Raw genomic sequence first — 19,090 nt, forward strand, 5'->3', positions numbered from 1 at the left:
GACCAGATCAGGGAGAGGAGCCGGGCATCCGACGCGAGAATATCTTGGCTACGGGCTTGAGGCTGGACTCCGGTGTTCAAGCTGCACGATTCGAGATAAGCTTCTCCTCTCAGAATCAGTTTGTGCAGAATGAAGAGGAAACAGCTAGTGAGATCCCTCACTGAGCGCAGGCCTCACCCAGGCTTTATCTCCTGCCCCTGCTCTGTTCACATCCCCCATCCGCCTCTCAGAATGGGCAGAATCCTCAGGGAATAGACGGAGTCCATCCCTACCGTTGCCCTCTGTATTTTTCCTTTCTCCTCATCTCTGTGTTTGGCTAAGTTATATATATATACATCCTGTTTTGTTGCTAGTCTATTCTCCCAGCATTTTATGTTTTGAACCAAGGTAAGTTTCTCTTGCGTCCTGACTACTTATTGACAGAGGGGAGGCTGACCTTTCAGGTCTCTAGATTCTTCAGACTCTAGATACCATGTGACCCACTAGCCCCTCAACCATCTCATCTTCCTCCTGCTTCAGCAGAGCACAATTCCTGCATGTGGTCCCAGATCCTACTCTTGGTCTCCCCAGCACTGCTGGAGGAAGTTGTGATCCTCCTACCCCAAATTCATGCGAACTGCAGTCACATCTTCACTGCTATTTGGCATTCTTCTTATACACATCTTTTCAGTCCCCTCTACCCTCATGTTTTAAACCTCCACCTAAATCAGTGCTTCTCAGTGACTATGTCACTGCTCTCAAGGGGTGATTTTGAAAGTTTGTGGGGACATTTCGGTTTCCTTGGGTAGCCAGGCCAAGCATTTGCATATTAAAACACTTTATTATAATATTTTGTCTCCTATATATTAGTTAGAACATTTATATCAATTGTGGGAGAACTTACATAAATTACATTTCTAGGAACATCTTGAATATTCATATTTTCCATGAATATACTATGAACAGTAAAGGAAATATTACTATTTGTTATAAAAAGGGACCCTAAGGTTTTACAGAATTGAGAACCACAATCCTAATCCAATCACACCCATTCTTTTTATAGGAGGGAGAACAATTTAGCTTCTCCTTTATTTCAAAAGTACAAATGAATGCTTTTCCCACCAGTGTTTCTCAAAGTGAAAGCATGAACATCATCTACTGAACCAATGTTTGGCTATGAGATCTGAGTGTTGCCGTGCCATCCTCCAGGGGATCGAGAGGGGTCTTCCCCACCCAGGGATCAAACCTGCATCTCTTATGTCTCCTGCATTGGCAGGCGGGTTCTTTACCACTAGCGCCACCTTGGAAGCCCCTCATTCCACGTTCGCTCCCAATTCCCTCCTCTAGGATCTTAGCCCTTTCCGCTGACCTGGCTTTAGCACTTCTCCTTTCAAACATATACAAGTGTCCCTTATCGAGAAAATGAACTTTTTTCAATTCCACAGTCCCCCTGCAGTACTATTCTCTTATTTTTCTTCCCTGGATCTTAAGAGTTAAGAATTCATTGGTTTACTCGGTAGTTAACCTCCAATTAAAATAAATAAATTAAAAAATAAAACAAACAAAAAAAGAATTCATTGGTTTAACATCACATTTATGGAGGAGCTCCTACCTGTTAAGACACTATTCTGTGGCTTTACAGATATTATCTCATTTAATGCTCAACAATTACTGTGTAGGCTGTACAAACAAAAAAGAGTAGAGAGTCTTTGGCTCATCAGTGAATTCTACAAGGATGTTATTAACCTGCTGCAATCACTGACCAACAGTGCACTCTGTGTATCAGAAGAGATTAAGGCGATAAAAGGATGAAGCACTCTGTGCTCAGGACCTAGGAAATTAAGACAGCAAGAGGATACTCTGTGCTTTGGGCAAACAGGCCCTGAGATAGGTGTATCTCAGGAAGAATTTTAATAAACCCAGCTTCTTGCTGTCTTCCCATACAGAGAAAAGCCCTGAAGTCATTAATTTGTGATATCTGTTCTTTGTAAACCAGCAGTAATCCTTTACCAAGATACCTACTTGACTGCATTCCCCACCAAAAAACATAAACTAGCCTCTCTCTTGACTCTTCAGAGCAGTTTCTCAGAGCTACTGAGAAGCTGCTTCCTTGGCTATAGCCCTCAGTAAGACCCTGGTGCAAATTTAACTCACAGTGCTTACACTGTGCATTTTTCTTTCTATAGGCACTATTATTGTCCACTTTAGAGATGAAAATGAGGCAGAAGACAGTTAACTAATTTACCTAAAACCACCCAGTTAAACAGTAGCAGAACTAGTGAGTTCATGCTCTTAACCTCTACACTCAGTGGTTTATAGACTGATACATAGTTGACCCTTGAGCAACATGGGGTTCACTTATATGTGGATTTTTTTCCATAAATAAGTACCACAGTACTACAGGACCTGAGGGTGTGGATACAGAAGAACTGCAGATACAGAGAGCCAACTATAAATTATACACAGATTTTTGACTGCATGGAGGGTTGGTGCCTCTGCCCCTCACATTTTCAAGGGTCAAACCCTCATTACAGTTAGGGGCTACTAACCTGTAGAGAACACCAGGTTAGAAAAACTGGGAGTATTCATCTCCCCAGAGCAAAACTGGAAAATCCTCCAAAAGTTACAGTCTCTTTGGCATCAGAGAACCTAGGAGAACAAAAGATTAAGATCCTCTCAATGTGATGTGGCAGAGAAGGCAATGGCACCCCACTCCAGTACTCTTGCCTGGAAAATCCCATGGACACAGGAGCCTGGTGGGCTGCCATCTATGGGGTCGCACAGAGTTGGACACGACTGAAGCGACTTAGCAGCAGCAGCAGCAGCAATGTGATGTGGTCAGTGAGACAAAGGAAGGTATTCTCAAGCCGTGGGACCAAGGGGAGTTTCCAAGATATACTGATCGCTTAATTTGAAGCAGTCTTCAAACTGATCACCTTGGCCTTCACTCCATCCATGAGGAATTAATGTGGCCAACACATATTATACTTGTTTTCTTGCCATTTCCCCCTCCTCTATCAAAAGCAGAAAATGACTGCCTTTTTTTCAAAGGTCACTACTGCCTACTGATTTTGAAAGTGCTCACCTCTGCTCTTTCTCCAGCTTTTCTTCAGGAAGGTTTGTTCTCCTCTCGTGTTCCCTAATTGGGGCAATTCTGCAAAGCCCAGTCCTTGACTGTTGTATTTCTCAGCGTGCATGCTCTTTCTTCAGAAACTGATCCCACCTCCCAGATGTCTCCCTGGTGCCTCAGTGGTAAAGAATCCACCTGCCAGTGCAGGAGAAATGGGTTCGATCCCTGGGTTGGGAAGGTCCCCTGGAGAAGGAAAAGGCAACCCATGCCAGTATTCTTGCCTGACAAATCTCATGGACAGGGGAGCCTGGTGGGCTATAGTCCCTGGGGTCGCAAAAACAGTCAGACGTGACTTAGCAACAAAACAGCAAATAACAACTATTCAGCGAGGCCCGTTCTATAGCTTGCTTCCACATCATCATTTCATACCTTTACGTCTCAGCCCCAGCAGAGGCAGGGCAGCCACACCCATGGCCTGGGCTGCTGGGTACCTGAATGGCCCGCCATCTCTCCAGCATAAACAGCCGAGAGCAGACTCCAGACAAGCGAGAGTGACCGCTAACCACACACTGCAGGGAGTGGGAATGGCAGAGCGTCTTCCGGACTAGACTCCCCACTGACCGAGGCCAAAGGGAGGCCTCTGCTGCCACGGACTGCCACTCAGGAGAGTCGGGCGACGAGCTGCAGACTGTGAAAGCCACTCGCGATCTCTTCACAGACACAGCTGCGTGACCTGGGCTTTACACTGCATGAACTCGGTAATCACCATACCTGGCCTACCCATCCGCGTTTATTTCTCACTTCCCAAAATACTTGTTCTTGCATTTACTTCTCCAAGTAAAGCAGCACCACTCCTTTAAACAGTAGCACATTTGATTTTTAAAGTAGGATGCGTACGTGCATGTTCAGTCTCGTCAGTCGTGTCCAAGTCTTTGTGACCCTGTGGACCGTCAGGCTCCTCTGCCCTCTCCAGAGGATCTTCCCGATCCAGGGATCGAACCTGGCTCTCTTATGTCTCCTGCATTGGCAGGCAGGTTCTTTACCACTAGCGCCACCCAGGAAGCCCTTTAAAGTAGGGATGTCATCCTAAAAGTAAGTTTTAAACTCATACAATCTTTCATTTACATAATGAAATCACAAGCTCCCATCTGACCTTGAATTTAAAAGATAGGAAAACAAGAGTCAAAACAGAAAAACATGTTTTGGGAAAGAAGTTTTGATTTTAAAAGTTACCATTCAGTCTTTGGGAAAACTGAAGAGTCCAAAGGAAAAAAATCATTGTAAATATGTATTTTATGGTGTTAAAAAATTTTCCCCTCCCCCACCCCTGTAGTTTATTCATTTATTACCATTTCATCCCCCACTCCCGCCATTTAAAAAATTTTATTGAAGTATAGCTTATTTGCAATGTGGTGTTAAATCCTGAAGGCTTTAAAAATTAATAGTCATAAATGTCTAGACATAAACTATGATATATTTTTAACTTTAAAGAAAAAAAATAAGACTAGGCTATCCATCCTACACTATAATCACAGTATTCACTCATCCAACATCCTCTTATTGAGCCTTCTTTTACTGTTTTCAAGGCATTTTCTTTGGAGCTAGAAAATCCAAAGTAGAAAAAAAATAAAAAAGAAAATCCCTGCCCTCTTTATTCTGGTGACTAGCCAGTGAAAAGCACGGAAGGAGAAAGACTAACATAAAGGAAAAAATCATAATAAAAGGAGACCTAAGTAAGTCCAGTACTCTTGCCTGGAAAATCCCATGGACGGAGGAGCCTGGTGGGCTGCAGTCCATGGAGTCCCTAAGAGTCAGACACAACTAAGCGACTTCACTTTCACTTTTCATTTTCTTGCATTGGAGAAGGAAATGGCAACCCACTCCAGTGTTCCTGCCTGGAGAATCCCAGGGACGGGGGAACCTGGTGGGCTGCCGTCTATGGGGCTGCGTAGAGTCGGACACGACTGAAGCGACTTAGCAGCAGCAGCAGCAGAAGACAGACCCAGAAAGAAGGCTGAGGGCTGAAAAATTGATGCTTTTGAACTGTGGTGCTGGAGAAGACACCACATGATGCATCATTGATTCAAGGGTCATGAGTCTCAGCAAACTGCAGGAGATAGGGACAGGGAAGCCTGGCATGCTGCAGAGAGTCAGATGGGACTTAGCAACTGGACAATAACGATGAACAAGGTCAGTTTTTCATTCTAATCCCAAAGAAAGAAAAGTCCAGCTTTCATTCCAGTCCCAAAGAAGGGCAAGGCCAAAGAATATTCAAACTACTGCACAACTGCAGTCATTTTACATGCAAGATAATGCTCAAAATCCTTCAAGCTAGGCCTTAACAGTACATGAACCAAGAACTTCCAGAGGCACAAGCTGAATTTAGAAAAGGCAGGGGAACCAGAGATCAAACTAGCAACATCCGTTGGATCATAGGAAAAGCAAGGGAATTCCAGAAAACCATCAACTTCTTTTTCATAGACTACGCTAAAGCCTTTGACTGTGTGGATCACAAGCTGTGGAAAATTCTTAAAGAGATGGGAATACCAGACCACCCCACCTGCCTCCTGAGAAACCTGTATTCAGGTCAAGAAGCAACAGTTAGAACCAGACATGGAACAACAGACTGGTTGTAAATTGGGAGAGGAGTATGTCAAGACTGTATATTGTCACCGTGCCTATTTAATTTCTGTGCAGAGTGGTGGTGTTAGTCACTCAGTCATGTCTGACTCTTAGTGATCCCATGGACTGTAACTCGCTAGGCTTCTCTGTCCAGAAGGATTCTCCAGGCAAGAATATTGGAGTGGGTTGCCATTCCCTTTTCTGGGAGATCTTCCCAATCCAGGAATCGAACCTGGGTCTCCCACATTGAAGGCAAATTCTTTACCATCTGTACGTGTACGCAGAGTACATCATTCGAAATGCCAGGCTGAATGAAGCTCAATCTGGAATCCAGATTGCCAGGAGAGATATCAACAACCTCAGATATGCAGATGACACCACCCTAACGTCAGGAAGCAAAGAGGAATTCAAGGTGATGAAGGTGATAAAATTAAAAAGCTGGCTTAAAACTCAACATTCAAAAAACTAAGATCATGGCATCCAGTCCCACCACTTCATGGCAAATAGATGGGGGTAAAAAATGGAAAGAGTAACAGAGTTTGTGTTTTTGGGCTCCAAAATCACACAGATGGTGACTGCAGTCACGAAATTAAAAGACGCCTGCTCCTTGGAAGAAAAGCTATGACCAACCTAGACAACGTATTAAAAAGCAGAGACATCACATTGCCGTCAAAGGTCTGTCTAGTCAGAGCTATGGTTTTTCCAGTGGTCATGTACGGCTGTGAGAGTTGGACTATAAAGGCTGAGCGCTGACGAATTGATGCTTTTGAACTGTGGTGTTGGAGAAGACTCTTGAGGGTCCCTTGGACTGCAAGAAGGAGATCAACCCTGAAGATTCATTGGAAGGACTGACAGTAAATCTGAAGCTCCAGTACTTTAGCCACCTGACGCATGCAACTAACTCACTGGAAAAGACCCTGATGCTGGGAAAGATTGAAGACAAAAGGAGAAGAGGCCAGTAGAGGATGAGAGGGTTGGATAACATCACGGAGTCAATGGACATGAACTCGGGCAAACTCCAGGAGATAGTGAGGATCAGGGAGGCCTGGCATGCTGCTGTCCATGGGGTTGCAAAGAGTTGGCCAGAACTTAGTGACTGAACAACAACAAATAGGTGCTTTATAGTATTATATTAATTTCAGGTGTACAACACAGTGATTCAATATTTTTATAGATTATATTCCAGTTTCTTGGACTCCAAAATCACTGTGGGCGGTGACTGCAGCTATGAAATGAAAAGATGCTTGCTCCTTGGAAGAAAAGTTATGACAAACCTAAACAGCATGTTGAAAAGAGAGACATTACTTTGCCTACAAAGGTCCATGTAGTCAAAGCTATGGTTTTTCCAGTGGTCATGTACGGATATGGGAGCAGGACAATAAAAAAGGCTGAGTGCCGAAGAATTGATGCCTTCGAACTGTGGTGCTGGAGAAGACTCTTGAGAGTCCCTTGGACAGCAAGGAGATCCAACCAATGAATGCTAAAGGAAATCAGTCCTGAATATTCATTAGAAGGACGGATGCTAAAGCTGAAACTCCAATACTCTGGCCACCTGATGCAAAGAACTGACTCATTAGAAAAGACCCTGTTGCTGGGAAAGATTGAGGAGAGGAGGACCAGGAGATGACACAGGATGAGGTGGCTGGATGGCGTCACTGACTCAACGGACATGAGTCTGAACAGGCTCCAGGAGTTGGTGATGGACAGGGAAGCCTGTGGTTCTGCAATCCATGGGGTCGTAAAGAGTCAGACACGACTGAGTGACTGAACAACAAAAAGGAAAGTGGAAGTCGTTCAGTTGTGTCTGACTTTTTTGTGACCCATGGACTATACAGTCCATGGAATTCTCTAGGCCAGAATACTGGAGTGGGTAGCCTTTCCCTTCTCCATGGGATCTTCCCAACCAGGCATTGAACCCAGGTCTCCCGCATTGGAGGCAGATTCTTTATCAGCTGAGCCACGAAGGAAGCCCAAGAATACCGGAGAGGGTAGCCCAAGCCTTCTCCAGGGGATCTTCCCGACCCAGGAATAGAACTGGGGTCTCCTGCATTGCAGGTGGATTCTTCACCAGCTGAGCTATCGGGGAAGCCCAACAATAAAGATTATTACAAAACGGTGGCTATATTGCCCCTGCGCCATACAATTTATCCTTATTTATTTTATACGTATGAATTTGTACTCGCATCTATACCTATCTTGCCCCTCCCTCCTTCCCTCTCCCACTGGTAACCACTAGTTTTTCCTCTGTGTCTGTGAGTCTGCTTCCTTTTTGTTATATACACTAGTTTATTTTTTCAGATTCCACATATAAGTGATAACAGAGTATTTGTCCTCCTCCATTGGATTTACTTCACTAGCATTGTATACTCTAGTTCTATCTATGTTGTTGCAAATTGCAGAATTTCATTCTTTTTTATGTTTCATTGATATTCCATTGTGTGTGTATATACCTATATCTATATAGATACAAAAATATAAATCTTTATCCATCATCTGTTGATAGACACTTAAGTTGCTTCTATATATTAGCTACTGTAATTAATGCTGTTATGAACACTGGGGTGCATGCTATCTTTTTGAATTAATGTTTTCATTTTCTTTGGATATACACTGAGGAATGGAATTGCTCTATCATATAGTAGTTCTATTTTTAATGTTTTGAGGACCCTCTATCTTCCACAGTGGATGCACCAATTTACATTCTCATTAAAGGTGTCCAAGGGTTCCCTTTTCTCCACATTCTCCCCAACATTTGTTATTTGTAGTCTTTTTGATGATAACCATTCTGACAGCTGTGAAAATCACTGTGATTTTGATCTGCATTTCTCTGATGATTAGCAACATTGAGCTGATCTGTGTCATCTTCCTCGGAAAAAATATCTATTCAGGTCTTCTGCTCATTTTTAAATTAGGTTTGTTTTTTGATATGAGTTATATGAGCTGCTTATGTATATTTTGGATACTAACCTCTTATCAGTCACATTATTTGTAAATACTTTCTCCTATTCATTAGGTTGTCTTTTTGTTTTAATAGCTGATGGTTTCCTTTGCTGTGCAGAAGTCTGTAAGCTTAGTTAGGTCCCATTTATTTATTCTTGCTTTTGTTTCTTTTGCCTTAGGAGTCAGATCTTAAAAACATCACTATGCTTTATGCCACAGGGTGTTCTGCCTATGTTTTTTTCTAGGAGCTCTTTGGTTTCAGGTCTGAAGTGATAGTTTTGAACGGATCAGCCTTCAGTTCAGTTAGTCACTCAGTCGTTCTTTGCAACCCAATGGATCAGCTTAGGTTCTGATATGTTTTCTTTTTTTTTTTTTTTAAAGGGGAAATATAAAAGCACACAGATTGTTTTCATACTCTAGCAAAGTTAAGGGGCTCCCCTGGTGGCTCAGATGGTAAAGAATCCATCTGCAATGCAGGAGATCGGGGTTTGATCCCTGGGTTGGGAAGATCCCCTGGAGAAGGAAATGGCTACCCACTCCAGTATTCTTGATCCCATGAACAAAGGAAAACATCTATCCCCAGTAGGACAAACAACTCCACCACAACTCAGAGAAAATGTCTCTTCAGACTTCCGTCTCTCTATTTTGTGCCTGTGTGAAGTTTTTTACATTAGGCTATGGGCCAACACTGCCTCAGTCACCGGAGCCTACTTCTTTATCCTCGCTCGTCCACGGAGCTAACGAGACTGACATAAATAGGGTGCAAAGCAGCTACCAAAACTACTAAACAGCAATGTAACCCTGGTAAAATCACTTGGGAGGTGAAAGAGAGGTTGGCCTGGTTTCTGTCAGTCAATTTTAGGAAGCAATAATACCTCTTTGTGACCTTGAGCATAGTCTAGTCCATGCCTATATTGTTCAGTCACTCAGTCGTGTCCAGCTCTTTTGCAACCCCATGAACTGTAGTCTGCCAGGCTCCTTTGTCCATGGGATTTTCCAGGCAAGAATACTGGACTGGGCTGCCAGTTCCTACTCCAACCCAGGATCGAACTCACGTCTCCTGCACTGAAGGTGGGTTCTTTACCACTGAACCACCAGGGAAGCCCTGTACCTATATTACTGCCTCACTTTTTCTCTGCCTGGCATTCAGAGCTACTTCACCGACTAGACTGCATGCCTCTAGATCAGGGTTTTTCTTGTTTGTTTCTTTTAAAATAGTCAAAATACGGGAATTCCCTGGTGGTTCAGACTCTGTACTTCCACTTTAGAGGCCCTGGGTTCCATCTCTGGTTGGGGAACTAAACAAGCCACTCAGCCAAATAAAAAGAAAAAAAAACAGCGAAATAATACAACATGTAACTACTGTGTGTATTACTTTACCCATTAACTTCAAACAGTCATTAAAAGCTTATAGAAAGCATAAAATTTCTTCATAACAGTCCATCTTATGACTGCATTATAACTCATACAATCATTCCTCTGCTGCTGGACATTTAAGTTGGTTCAGTTTTTCTACTGTAAATAATTCTGGGTTCTACGAAGAGATGGTATATTGAATATCTATAAATTTCACTCTCTCTCAAAATTCCATGGAAACTGCAAAAAAGCAATTTTTAAAAGGCAACAGTTTTCAAGAATGGAGAGGACAGAAGGGACAACAGCGGCATATTTTTGACAGTTACAAATGAGAAATAACTGAACTAGACCAGGAACCCCCAACTCTTAAGCCAGTTCTAGATAAAGCTGAAAACTAACCCAATTGATACTGCAGAATACCCAGCTGAGACTGCAAAATACTCAATACTCAAAACACTCCAGATTTAACAGTATCAGAGCCTCTAGAGCTAGGTGAAATGGAGATAAACCAAGCTGATGGAAAGCTGTTTCAGAAGAAATGGCCAGACTTCTCTCTCACATGCTGCTGGATAACCAGCCCACGTTGGCACTATTCAGAGTGGTGATAATGGAAGAAGGTACATCTGAGGCTCTCTGGAGAAGTCTTGAAACTCAGGTAAAAGTTCAAACAGTTACTGAAAAGAGGATGTACATATGCATTCCAAAGGCAGAATGCTGACACCTCCTCCCTCTCATCCTTCATTTGGTTTCCAGAACACTGGTAACTAAGCCTTTACTTCTAGGATACTGAAAGGTTCCTCTGAGAAATGTAAACACCCTAGAAGAAAGTCCCAAAGATGTCGACATGGGCATCCCCTACAAAGGTATAGGGAGATCACTCTGCAGGGAAGCAGAGAGACCATACAGCCTCACCTTGGCACTCAGAGCTTCCAGCCAGCCCCCTATTTGTTAACATGAGGAGACAATTGTAACAGCAGCTCAGCCAACCAACCAAAGGAAGACAATATGGCGGAGACAGGCTATGCAAAAAGAAGAAAACTTAAAAAGAAAATAAAAAATAATCATTAAAATCTTCAGAGATATAAAAGAAGATTTTGCATCAGAAAAACAAGTATCAGAAGCCATGCTGGACTTCCCTAGTGGCCCAGTGGATACCAATCCACCTGCCAGTGCAGGGGACACAGGTTCAGTCCCTGGCCTGGCAAGATCTCACACGCCTTGGAGCAACTACAGTCCATGGGCCGCAACCACTGAGCCTGAGTGCCCTAGAGCCCGTGCTCCACGAGAGAAGCTGCTGCAATGAGAAACTGGAGCGCCACAAGGCAGAGCAGCCCCGGCTCACCACAACTAGAGACAGCCCGTGCAAAGCAACAAAGACCCAGCACAGCCAGAGGAAAAAAACATAGAAAAAAGAAGCTATACAAAGCAGAAACTTAGAACAAAAGAAAAAAGAGGTCCTAAAGATATGATTGAAGAAATAAAAAACTGAATACACAGGTTCAGCAAAAAAGATGAATATATATGTTTTATATACATATATGTATATAAAACAGATACATTTTTTTTCCTAATCAGAGGACCACTGTAGGAGCTCTAATATCCAATATGGAAAGTTTTTGAAAAATTAAAAACCAAGGGGAGGAAATCACCAAAGAAAAAATTCAAGACAATTTCCCAACACAGAAGGGCTTTCTAAAGGTCGAAATGGCTTTCATTAAGTGCCCCATACAATGAATGGCTGTAAGATACACTAAGGCACAAAATTAGGAAATTACAGAAAAATGAAAATAAAGATAATTCATTTTTTCTAAGAAAGAAAAGATCAGTCACACATATCACATAAATAGCGTAAAGAATCAGAAATTCTTCTCAATAGCTTCCAGAGGTTTTAAGTCAAAAAGTGATGCCTTTGAAATCATGAAGAAAATTTTAACTCCAACCAGTAGAATTTGATACCCATTTAAACTATTTCACCTATGCAGCAGTCTGAAAGAACAATGGGTTTAGGTAGAGGAAAAACAGAAGTAGATAGACCTCCAGGAAAAAACAAAACAAAACAACATTTAAACTAATAAGATTACTTGATATGATTGGCCTTGTGGAAAACAAGAGGCTATAATGGCAACCCACTCCAGTATTCTCGTCTGGAAAATCCCATGGACAGAGAAGCCTGGCAGGCTATAGTCCACAAGGTCGCAAAAGTTGGACACGATGTAGTAACTAATCCACCACCACCACTGCAGTCCAGTGGTTAGGATTCTGTGCTTCCACGGCAGGGGACACGGGTTCAATCCCAGGTGGCAGAACTAAGATCCTGCATGCCTTGAAACAGAAAAGAAAAAGAAGGAAAAGAAAAAAAAAAAAAAAACACTAACCAGAAGAACAATAAAATTAAAGGAAACAATGATATTCAATGACAATGCTGTGCTGCGAATAATGTCTGCCTAAGAATAATATAAACTGAATACTGATTTAACCAAATGGTTTTTAAACTATATTAGGAAAAATAGAGAAGAAATGGTGGTGCAAGAGATCTAAATCTTTATTTACCATTATCAAACATAGACAACGTCAAAAATAGCATTGAAGCATGTATATTACATGTGAAACAGATCGCCAGTCCAGGTTCGATGCATGAGACAGGGTGCTCAGGGCTGGTGCACTGGGATGACCCTGAGGGATGGGATGGGGAGGGAGGTGGGAGGGAGGTTCAGGATGGGGGACACACCGTGTACACCCATGGCTGATTCATGTCAATGTATGGCAAAACTCACTACTATACTGTAAAGTAATTAGCCTCCAATTAAAATAAATTAAAAAAAAATTGTTACCTGGCCATACTATAATACAAAATAAAAAGTTTAATTAAAAAAAAAAAAGAAATCGTTTTCCCAACTGCACAGTTACAATGTATTACATTAAGTAATAATAACATCAGAACACATTTTGGCCACTGGGTACTAGTTGGAAAATAAAAAAAGAATGGATGCATTAAAGCAGAGGCCCGCAACCTTTTTGATACCAGGGACTGGTTTCATGGAAGAAAATTTTTACACAGACCAGGGTTGGGGAGATTGCGGGGTTGTGTGGGGATGGTTCAGGCAGTAATGAGAGCAATAGGGAGCGGGCAAATGAAGCTTTGCTTGCTCACCAATCACCTCCTTCCGTAGGTCCAGGGAAGGGGAGACCCCTGCATTACAGAATAATATCCTGCACACTAATTTAGAAACAAAGAGGTTCATAAATGTCACAAGAATAAAATTTTAGTTGTTTTTAGAGTGGAAAGTGTCTCCCTTTGAAGGGGACCTGGAGAACGGGAAGAAGCAGAAGAACTCAGTTTAGAAACCTAAAAGGACTGGATTTCCTGGTGGTACAGAGGCTAAGAATCCGCCAATGGGAAGCCCTCGCACCGCAGTGAAGAGTAGCCCGTCTGGCAGCAACTAGAGAAAGCCCCAGTGCAGCAATGAAGACCCACCACAACCAAAAACAAATAAATGAAAATTTTAAATAATAAAAATAAATTTAAAAATAAAAAAACCTAAAAGAACTATTTGAAATATATGTGTTATTTTGATACAAATTTTTAAAACATGCTGCAAAATATATGTACTTTGTGTCTCTCATGTTCCCTTTCAAACAAAGGCTCCAGAACTCAGGTGACTATTGTTAATTACCAGGTGAGTACTTAAACTTAGAAGCCAAGTGAGAAATCATATTTTTATGTATCAGGCCCCTGGAGACACTGTAAATTACCCTGTCCCATTGCTAAGGGTCAGGAAGGGACTAAATACAGATGGACAAGATCTGTTCTAGGAGAGAAGCAGCAGGAACTGCTTCTGCAAGACAGGTAAGCACGAGTGTGAAGGTCACTAGAAATCTAAATAGCTACATTGGGAACTAGGCAGAACCAGAATATACCATATCCTGAAAATGAAATTCAGTGAATCAGCAGCATATACAGGAGTCGGTTGCCTGCAGACACATTCTAGTTTTCAGCAACAGAACAGGTTCTCAAAGACACTGGTTGGGGACCTTTAGAAATACCCACATTCAATCCAGATGTAGCATTCCTTAGGTAATAAAGAAGAAACCAATCTGTTCAATTTAACTTTCTGAAGTAGAAAGGATTAACAGAAGAGCCCCCTAAAACAGTATAGAAGTCCCAAATTTTGACTGTGCTGGAGAGAAAAATGGCTACTTATGAGGATATTTCAACAGCCTCAAAAATCCAGATTTCAAACTGACCTAAGAGAACAACAGAGCAGTCAAAAATAAACATTAATCCTCTTTTTCTACCAGAGGTAAAAATCAGAAAAGAAGCAAGATTAACGTTCACTTCACTGCTACTTGATGCCACATACATCAAGCCACTTAGCTCAGCTGGTAAAGAATCCACCTGCAATGCAGGAGACCCTTGTTTGATTCCTGGGTGGGCAAGATCCCCTGGGGGAAAAAATGGCAACGCATTCCTGTATTCTCAGCTGGAAAATCCTATGGACAAAAGAGCCTGACAGGGTCACAAAGAGTCAAACAGGCTGAGCGACTAAGCGCGATATTCTGAAAATAAAGGCAAAATCAATGTTCAAGCCATAAAGCATAAAATATACCTGCTGCTGCTGCTGCTAAGTCGCTTCAGTCGTGTCCGACTCTGTGCGACCCCATAGACGGCAGCCCACGAGCCCCCCGGCCCTGGGATTCTCCAGGCAAGAACACTGGAGTGGGGTGCCATTTTGCATGAAAGTGAAAAGTGAAAGCGAAGTCGCTCAGTCGTGTCCAACTCTCAGCGACCCCACGGACTGTGGCCCACCAGGCTCCTTCGTCCACAGGATTTTCCAGACAAGAGTGCTGGAGTGGAGTGCCACTGCCTTCCCCGAAAATATACCTAGATCTACACTATCCACCTGTACACCTCAACACTGCTTTTTAAGACTTTCCTTTCTCTTGAGAAATCTGTATGCAGGTCAGGAAGCAACAGTTAGAACTGGACATGGAACAACAGACTGGTTCCAAATAGGAAAAGGAGTACGTCAAGGCTGTATATTGTCACCCTGCTTATTTAACTTATATGCAGAGTACATCATGGGAAACGCTGGACTGGAAGAAACACAAGCTGGAATCAAGATTGCCAGGAGAAATATCAATCACCTCAGATATGCAGATGACACCACCCTTATAGCAGAAAGTGAAGAGGAGCTAAAAAGCCTCTTGATGAAAGGGAAAGAGGAGAGCGAAAAAGTTGGCTTAAAGCTCAACATTCAGAAAACGAAGATCATAGCATCCGGTTCCATCACTTCATGGGAAATAGATAGGGAAACAGTGGAAACAGTGTCAGACTTTAATTTTTTGGGCTCCAAAATCACCGCAGATGGTGATTGCAGCTATGAAATTAAAAGACGCTTACTTTTTGGAGGAAAAGTTATGACCAACCTAGGTAGTATATTCAAAAGCAGAGACATTACTTTGCCGACTAAGGTCCGTCTACTCGAGGCTATAGTTTTTCCTGTGGTCATGTATGGATGTGAGAGTTGGGCTGTGAAGAAGGCTGAGCGCCGAAGAATTGATGCTTTTGAACTGTGGTGTTGGAGAAGACTCTTGAGAGTCCCTTGGACTGCAAGAAGATGACCGCTGGGATTTCTTTGGAAGGAATGATGCTAAAGCTGAAACTCCAGTACTTTGACCCCCTCATGAGAAGCGCTGACTCATTGGAAAAGACTCTGATGCTGGGAGGGATTGGGGACAGGAGAAGAGAACGACCCAGAATGAGACGTCTGAATAGCATCACGGAGTCGATGGACACGTGAGTCTGAGAGAACTCCGGGAAATGATGGATAAGGGGGCTTGACGTGCTGCGATTCACGGGGTCGCAAACAATCCCGACACGAACTAAACTAACATCATTTAGTATAAATCAAGCCACACCAAACTACTATATACTTAACCTAGAGAAAAAATGGTACCTGCTTTTTAACAAAAACGAAACAGGGGAGAGCGCGAACGCAGTCCCCCACTACCACAAATTATGCAGTCGAGTTTCCCACATTTGGGGAAATCGCAGGGGTCAGCACATCCGGAGTGCAATGGATAAGCCTCGCCCTGGGAAAACCACCTTCGTGATCATGGTATCTCCCCTGCCAGGTAAGTATGAGTTGCTCGCTCTGCCTGCCGACTCAGCCTCACCTTCCAAACACTTCACACTTACGGTCACTCTCTTCACCGCAACTCTACACCCTCACTTACGAAATAACGGCTTCTCCCAACTATAAAGGCCTGACGAGCACGTTGCCAGTACCGCAATATTTGCAAAATAATACAAATGCTTCATAGTACATGCTGAACAGGGCCAGCCGACGCCGAGCTCATTTACATACTCCGCGCACCGTAGTGACGTCACTCCGTAGCGCCGACTGAATCCGGGCCTCGTGATAGGCTGACTGACGGCCACGGAGGCGCTCGGGGCCTAATCCCCGGGGCCCGGAATGTGACCCACCTTTGTGACAGAAGAGATTGTAGGGAGGCGATAAGCTTTGCGACTGGGTGGGGCGGGAATAGTCCGAATTGTCCAGGTGCGCCTAATGTAATCAAAGGCTCTTATGGAGAGGAGTTACGTTATCAACTGACCGAGGACACTAAATGGTGGCTTTGGAAATGGAGAGGGGAAGTGGCTCAGTCGTGTCCGACTCTTTGCGACCCCGTGGACTGTAGCTTACAAGGCTCCTCTGCCCATGGAATTTTCCAGGCAAGAGTACTGATTCGAGTGGGTTGCCATTTCCTTCTCCAGGGGATCTTCCCGACCCAAGGATCGAAGCCGGGTCTCCCGCATTACAGGCAGACATTTTACCGTCTGAGCCACCAGGGAAGCCACCTGAAAATGGAGAAACGGACCACAAAGCAAGGACAGGTTGCTTTCAAGAGGTTCCCCTTCTATACCTACTCGTGAAGAAAGAAAAGGTCATAAAAGGATCCTCTGGCTCAGAGGTTAAAGCGTCCGCCTGCAATGAGGGAGACCTGGGTTCGATCTCTGGGTCAGGAAGAAAATGGCAACCCACTCCAGTCCACAGGGTCGCAAAGATTCGGACACGACTGAGCGACTTCACCTCACCTAGAAGAAAGAGACCACTTTCTTATAGACAACTTACTATTTCCACAGTAGTTAAGAAATTTCTTTGAAGTCTACAACAGCGATGAAAAGAGACCAATATTTTTTCCCCAAAAAAAGGAAAAAAAAAAAAAAAAACAAAGATGCCCAGGCTTAACCCCTGCTGGAAAACCGAAATACCAAAAATCCTGTAAGCAACCATAACAGAAAAAGATAATCTGTATGTCTTCACATCCTCTTATGGAGCCGAACTAATTCCCATAGTTTAAAACTGGGATCGACACTGCCAACTCACAACAGCCACCACTAGTAACAAACAAAAGAAAATCTCAATTACTGCCTTCTCGTAAGACAAGCCATATCAGGGGAGAGCGCAAACGAAGTCCCCCACTACGACAAATTGTGCAGTTGAGTTTCCCACATTTGGGGAAATCGCAGGGTCAGCACATCCTGAGTGCTGTGTTTCCCAGCCTGGCCCTGGGAAAACCACCTTCGTGATCATGGTATTTCCCCTGCCAGGTAAGTGTGAGTTGTTATCGGCCTCTGCCATGTCACCCCCATATTCTAATCACTCTAAAGAGAGGGTCACTTTTTTCGTGTATTTTACAGACCTCTCCCCCCACTTCTGGAATTAAGCCTTCAAACTATAATTACAAAGAAGGAATACTTTGTAGATCTCAATGTTGCAAATCATAGGAAATAAATGCCTAGTGTAAACATTATGGCAGTCACTGCGCTCATCTACACGTTCCACACCCCTTTTGCTGATCTCATTTAGCGTGTCCTTTTCCTGGAGAAGGAAATGGCAACCCAGTCCAGTATTCTTGCCTAGAGAATCCTATGGATAGAGAATCCTTTGGACGGAGAGGCTTGGTGGGCTACAGTCCACGGGTCACAAAGAGTCAGACACGACTGAGAGACTTCACTTTCACTTTCCTGGTATAGTTACTGGAATGAAACTTAAAGGCAAAGACTCTACAGATATAAACGTAAGAAATTCATTCCTTCCTTCAAGGGCTTGGACCTAATGGCCTCGCTGTGATTCTGGTGTAGTTCAGCAAGCCAGTATCTACGCAACAGAAATAGCAAGTCTGAAAAGATGAAATTTGGTAAAAGTACGTTTGAAAATTCAGTCGATGTAGTTAGAGCTGCAAATAACTTGAGTGTTCAAAGCTTCGAGCACAAGTACAAAATAAGTTCTTTTTCAAATGTGGAGCAAATGATCACCCTTACAAGAACAGCTGCACAAATACTAATTCTAATTTTGAACTGAGTTAGTGGAAAGCTCTTGCAGCAACCCCTCGTACAGCAGGTATTTGGATAAGTTGTAGGGGTCCATTAGCTGGAATGTGATGATCCTCACCGTTGGAAATCACTTGTGATTAAGAGTTTCTCCTCTCCTCATCGAGACTAAGTTGTGTTTTGACTTATCCTTAAACTCTCTTGTGCTCAACACTATAAGCACAGGGTCATTCTTTTGCTTTTTCATGGGCGTCTGAAAGCCACAAGACTACTAGAGTTTCAACCCATCCTACAAGAAATTCCTGACCTCTCCAAGACTATCTCAGATCCTTTGAAAACAGCAAATCCCATTTTAGGCAACGGTTAGTACTTCATGTATTACATGTTCACATAATTATCATCAGACTTCTCAGTCCTCTCCTTTCTGCCTCAGTGTATGTTAGAACTGGAGTTCCCATGTTTAACTATTCTTCAGTTGCCCAAGATCACACTAGAACCAACCTATTTCTCACAGTTTTATCTTACAGAAGGACTCTTCTAATATTGTCTCCTCCACCAACATAAATCAGCCAGCTTTTATATCTTTTTTTTTTTTTTTCTGGCCACATTGGGCTGCTTGCAGGATCTTAGTTCCTCCACTACAGATTGAACATGGGCCCATAGCAGTGAAAGCATGGAGTCCTAACCACTGGACCACCAGGGAATTCCCAAGCTTTGTATCTTTAAAACAGGAAGAAGTAATGCTATTTGTAAAAATCATATTAAAAATTAACAAGCAATAACTG

The 19,090-nt window shown here is 43.0% G+C and overlaps 2 non-coding genes across 2 annotated transcripts; both read right to left on the reverse strand.

Annotated features, from left to right (window-relative positions):
- Positions 1-15,946: 15,946 nt before the first annotated feature.
- Positions 15,947-16,110, reverse strand: LOC138415520 (U1 spliceosomal RNA). The gene has a single exon (XR_011247278.1). It is a non-coding gene; the product is annotated as a U1 spliceosomal RNA (small nuclear RNA).
- A 1,315-nt stretch (positions 16,111-17,425) lies between these two features.
- On the reverse strand, positions 17,426-17,590 carry LOC138415566 (U1 spliceosomal RNA). The gene has a single exon (XR_011247317.1). It is a non-coding gene; the product is annotated as a U1 spliceosomal RNA (small nuclear RNA).
- Between the last annotated feature and the right edge of the window lie 1,500 nt (positions 17,591-19,090).

The sequence above is a fragment of the Ovis canadensis genome, chromosome 11, assembly GCF_042477335.2.
Source record: "Ovis canadensis isolate MfBH-ARS-UI-01 breed Bighorn chromosome 11, ARS-UI_OviCan_v2, whole genome shotgun sequence".
Taxonomy (NCBI): domain Eukaryota; kingdom Metazoa; phylum Chordata; class Mammalia; order Artiodactyla; family Bovidae; genus Ovis; species Ovis canadensis.